General features: G+C 38.6%; 1 non-coding gene across 1 annotated transcript; it reads right to left on the minus strand.

Moving 5' to 3' along the window:
- Positions 1-1,167: 1,167 nt before the first annotated feature.
- On the minus strand, positions 1,168-1,275 carry LOC148555371 (small nucleolar RNA R71). The gene has a single exon (XR_015887661.1). It is a non-coding gene; the product is annotated as a small nucleolar RNA R71 (small nucleolar RNA).
- Positions 1,276-6,089: the final 4,814 nt, after the last annotated feature.

Below are 6,089 nucleotides of genomic sequence, written 5' to 3' on the forward strand. Positions count from 1 at the left end.
TTCTTGTGAGTCAAGTCATTAATTTTGATTTTAAAAATAAAATCTTTTTCAAAACTAATTTTAATCATATCTTTTCAAAAATATCTTTTTATCTTATCTTTTTCAAAATCATATCTTTTTAATCATATCTTTTTAAAACATATCTTTTTCAAAAATTTGATTTTAAAATATCTTTTCTAACTTCTTATCTTCTTATCATTTCAAAATTGATTTTCAAATCTATCTCAACTAACTAATTGACTTTTTGTTTGTTTCTTATTTTTTTCAAAACTACCTAACTAACTATCCCTCTCTAATTTTCGAAAATACCTCCCTCTTTTTCAAAAATTCTTTTTAATTAATTAATTGTTTAAATTTTAATTTTAATTTCAATTCTCCTTTAATTTTCGAAAATCATTAACTCTTTTTCAAAATTATTTTCGAAAACTTCTCTCTCCCTCATCTTCTTCTATTTATTTATTTATGTACTAACACTTCTCTTCATCTCATATATCTGCTATCCTCACCCTTGTGTTTGGATTATCCATTCTTCTTCACTCTTATTCCCTTTTCTTCTTCTACTAACAACAAGGGAATCTCTATACCTGGGTAAAAAGGATCCCTATTATTATTTTTCTGTTCCTTCTTTTTTATATGAGCAGGAGCAAGGACAAGAACATTCTTGTTGAAGCAGATCCTGAACCTGAAAGGACTCTGAAAAGGAAACTAAGAGAAGCTAAAATACAACAATCCAGAGACAACCTTACAGGAATTTTCGAACAAGAAGAGGATATGGCAGCCGAAAATAATAATAATGCAAGGAGGATGCTTGGTGACTTTACTGCACCTAATTCCAATTTATATAGAAGAAGCATCTCAATTTCTACCATTGGAGCAAACAACTTTGAGCTTAAACCTCAATTAGTTTCTCTGATGCAACAAAACTGCAAGTTTCATGGACTTCCATCTGAAGATCCTTTTCAGTTCTTAACTGAATTCTTGCAGATATGTGATACTGTTAAGACTAATGGAGTAGATCCTGAAGTCTACAGGCTCATGCTTTTCCCTTTTGCTGTAAGAGACAGAGCTAGAGTGTGGTTGGACTCTCAACCCAAGGATAGCCTGAACTCTTGGGTTAAGCTGGTCACGGCTTTCTTAGCCAAGTTCTTTCCTCCTCAAAAGCTTAGTAAGCTTAGAGTGGATGTTCAAACCTTCAGACAAAAGGAAGGTGAATCCCTCTATGAAGCTTGGGAGAGATATAAGTAACTGACCAAAAAGTGTCCTTCTGACATGCTTTCAGAATGGACCATCCTGGACATATTCTATGATGGTCTGTCTGAATTAGCTAAGATGTCATTGGATACTTCTGCAGGTGGATCCATTCACCTAAAGAAAACACCTGCATAAGCTCAAGAACTCATTGACATGGTTGCTAACAACCAGTTTATGTACACTTCTGAGAGGAATCCTGTGAGTAATGGGACGCCTAAGAAGAAGGGAGTTCTTGAAATTGATACTCTGAATGCCATATTGGCTCAGAATAAAATATTGACTCAGCAAGTCAATATGATTTCTCAGAGTTTGAATGGAATGCAAGCTGCATCCAACAGTACTCAAGAGACATCTTTTGAAGAAGAAGCTTATGATCCTGAGAACCCTGCAATAGCAGAGGTAAATTACATGGGTGAACCCTATGGAAACACCTATAACCCCTCATGGAGAAATCACCCAAATTTCTCATGGAAGGATCAACAAAAGCCTCAACAAGGCTTTAATAATGGTGGAAGAAACAGGTTTAGCAATAGCAAGCCTTTTCCATCATCCACTCAGCAACAGACAGAGAACTCTGAACAAAATACCTCTAATTTAGCAAATTTAGTCTCTGATCTGTCCAAGGCCACTGTAAGTTTCATGAATGAAACAAGATCCTCAATTAGAAATTTGGAGGCACAAGTGGGCCAGCTGAGTAAAAGGATCACTGAAATCCCTCCTAGTACTCTCCCAAGCAATACAGAAGAAAATCCAAAAGGAGAGTGCAAGGCCATTGATATAACCATCATGGCCGAATCCAAGGAGGAAGGGGAGGACGTGAATCCCAAGGAGGAAGACCTCCTAGGACGTCCAGTGATCAATAAGGAGTTCCCCTCTGAGGAACCAAAGGAATCTGAGACTCATCTAGAGACCATAGAGATTCCATTGAACCTCCTTATGCCATTTATGAGCTCTGATGAGTATTCCTCTTCTGAAGAGAATGATGATGTTACTGAAGAGCAAGTTGCCAAGTTCCTTGGTGCAATCATGAAGCTGAATGCCAATTTATTCGGTAATAAAACTTGGGGAGATAAACCTCCCCTGCTCACCAATGAACTAAATGCATTGGATCAACTGAGATTGCCTCAGAAGAAATAGGATCCTGGAAAGTTCCTAATACTTTGTACCATAGGCACCATAACCTTTGAGAAGGCTCTATGTGACCTTGGGTCAGGAATAAACCTCATGCCACTCTCTGTAATGGAGAAACTGGGAATCTTTGAGGTGCAAGCTGCTAAAATCTCATGAGAGATGGCAGACAACTCAAGAAAATAGGCTTATGGACAAGTAGATGACGTGTTAGTAAAGGTTGCAGGCCTTTACATCCCTGCTGATTTCATAATCCTGGATACTGGGAAGGATGAGGATGAATCCATCATTCTTGGAAGACCCTTCCTAGCCACAGCAAGAGCTGTAATTGATGTAGACAGAGGTGAATTAGTCCTTCAATTGAATGAGAACTCCCTTGTGTTTAAAACTCAAGGTCACTTTTCTGTAAACATGGAAAAGAGGCACAGTAAGCTTCTCTCAAAACAGAGTCAACCAGAGCCCCCACAGTCAAACTCTAAGTTTGGTGTTGGGAGGCCTCAGCCAAACTCTAAGTTTGGTGTTGAACTCCCATATCCAAACTCTAAGTTTGGTGTTGGGAGTCTATAAAATTGACCTGATCACCTGTGTGGCACCATGAGAGCCCACTGTCAAGCTATTGACATTAAAGAAGCGCTTGTTGGGAGGCAACCCAATCTTTATTGATCTAATTTTATTTTTATTTTTCTTTCATGTTTTATTAGGTTCATGATCATGTAGAGTCACAAAATAAATAGAAAAATCAAAAACAGAATCAAAAACAGCAGAAGAAAAATCACACCCTAGAGGAAGAGTTTACTGGCGTTTAAACGCTAGTAAGGAGCATATGGCTGGCGTTCAACGCCAGAACAGAGCATGGATCTGGCGTTGAACGCCGAAAACAGGTAGCATCCTGGCATTCAGACGCCAGGAATGCACACTGAGGAAAGCTGGCGCTGAACGCCAGAAACAAGCATGAAGCTGGCGTTCAACGCTAGAAATATGCTGCATATGGGCGTTGAACGCCCAGAACAGGCATCTCTTCGGTGTCTAAACGCCAAAAATGCATGCAAAGGCATTTTACATGCCTAATTGGTACAGGGATATAAATCCTTGACACCTCAGGATCTGTGGACCCCACAGGATCCCCACATACCTCCACTCACCTTCCCTCCTCATAATCCTATATCACCCTCTCTCTCTCTCTCTCTCTCTCTCTATTCACAGTCATCCCTTCTGTTTTTCATTCACCACTCACATCCATACACCCCACCTACCTTCAAAATTCAAAATCTCTTTTCCACCCAAGCCCACCCATATAGCCGAATACACACATCCCTTCATCTCCTCCATATCTTCTTCTTCTTCTTCAATTCTTTCTTCTTTTGCTCGAGGGCGAGCAACATTCTAAGTTTGGTGTGGTAAAAGCATAGCTTTTTTTTATTTTTCCATAACCATTGATGGCACCTAAGGCCAGAGAAACCTCTAGAAAAGGGAAAGGGAAGACAAAGGCTTCCACCTTCAAGTCATGGGAGATGGAAAGATTCATCTCAAGGGTTTATAGCTCAGTGGTAGAACATTTGACTGCAAATCAAGAGATCCCTGAGATACCTCAGGGGATACATTTTCCTCCACACAACATGAGACAACTAAAGGTGGAACATCAAGATCACTCCATCATCCTCTATGAAATTAGAGAAGATCAAAGAGCTATGAGGGAGGAGCAACAAAGACAAGGAAGAGACATAGAAGAGCTCAAGGACATCATTGGTTCCTCAAGAAGGAAACGCCACCATCACTAAGGTGGACTCATTCCTTGTTCTTAAATTTTCTGTTTTTCATTTTCTTATGTTAAATGTTTATCTATGTTTGTGTCTTTATTACATGATCATTAGTGTCTAAGTGTCTATGCCTTAAAGTAGTGAATAGGAATCCATCACCTCTCTTAAATAAAAAATGTTTTTAATTCAAAAGAACAAGAAGTACATGAGTTTCAAATTTATCCTTGAACTTAGTTTAATTATATTGATGTGGTGACAATACTTTTTGTTTTCTGAATGAATGCTTGAACAGTGCATATGTCTTTTGAAGTTGTTGTTTAAGAATGTTAAATATGTTGGCACTTGAAAGAATGATGACAAGGAGACATGTTATTTGATAATCTGAAAAATCATAAAAAATGATTCTTGAAGCAAGAAAAAGCAGTGAATACAATGCTTGCAGAAAAAAAAAGAGAAAAAAAAGGCGAAAAAAATAGAAAGAAAAAGAAAAAGCAAGCAGAAAAAGCCAAAAGCTCTTAAAACCAAAAGGCAAGAGCAAAAAGCCAATAACCCTTAAAACCAAAAGGCAAGGGTAAATAAAAAGGATCCCAAGGCTTTGAGCATCAGTGGATAGGAGGGCCTAAAGTAATAAAATCCTGGCCTAAGCGGCTAAACCAAGCTGTCCCTAACCATGTGCTTGTGGCGTGAAGGTGTCAAGTGAAAACTTGAGACTGAACGGTTAAAGTCAAGGTCCAAAGCAAAAGAAGAGTGTGCTTAAGAACCCTGGACACCTCTAATTGGGGATTTTAGCAAAGCTGAGTCACAATCTGAAATGGTTCACCCAGTTATGTGTCTGTGGCATTTATGTATCCGGTGGTAATACTGGAAAACAAAGTGCTTAGGGCCACGGCCAAGACTCATAAAGTAGCTGTGTTCAAGAATCAACATACTGAACTAGGAGAATCAATAACACTATCTGAACTCTGAGTTCCTATAGATGCCAATCATTCTGAACCTCAATGGATAAAGTGAGATGCCAAAACTATTCAAGAGGCAAAAAGCTACAAGTCCCGCTCATCTGATTGGAGCTATGTTTCATTGATAGTTTGGAATTTATAGTATATTCTCTTCTTTTTATCCTATTTGATTTTCAGTTGCTTGGGGACAAGCAACAATTTAAGTTTGGTGTTGTGATGAGCGGATAATTTATATGCTTTTTGGCATTGTTTGTAGTATGTTTTTAGTAGGATCTAGTTACTTTTAGGGATGTTTTTATTAGTTTTTATGTTAAATTCACATTTCTGGACTTTACTATGAGTTTGTGTGTTTTTCTGTAATTTTAGGTATTTTCTAGCAGAAATTGAGGGACTTGAGCAAAAATCAGATTCAGAGGTAGAAGAAGGACTGCTGATGCTGTTGGATTCTGACCTCCTTGCACTCAAAGTGGATTTTCTAGAGCTACAGAACTCAAAATGGCGCGCTTCCAATTGCGTTGGAAAGTAGACATCCAGGGATTTCCAGCAATATATAATAGTCCATACTTTGGGCGAGTTTAGACGACACAAAAGGGCGTTGAACGCCAGTTCTACGGTGTATTCTGGAGTTAAACGCCAGAAACACGTCACAAACCAGAGTTGAACGCCAGAAACACGTTACAAACTGGCGTTCAACTCCAAGAATGACCTCTCCATGTGTAAACTTCAAGCTCAGCCCAAACACACACCAAGTGGGCCCCGGAAGTGGATTTATGCATCAATTACTTACTTCTGTAAACCCTAGTAACTAGTTTAGTATAAATAGGACTTTTTACTATTGTATTAGACATCTTGGGACGTCTAGTTCTTAGATCAGAGGGGCTGGCCATTCGGCCATGCCTGAACCTTTCACTTATGTATTTTCAAACGGTAGAGTTTCTGCACTCCATAGATTAAGGTGTGGAGCTCTGCTGTTCCTCATGAATTAATACGAAGTACT

Source organism: Arachis ipaensis, chromosome B6, assembly GCF_059453495.1.
Source record: "Arachis ipaensis isolate K30076 ecotype BB chromosome B6, ASM5945349v1, whole genome shotgun sequence".
Classification (NCBI taxonomy): Eukaryota; Viridiplantae; Streptophyta; class Magnoliopsida; order Fabales; family Fabaceae; genus Arachis; species Arachis ipaensis.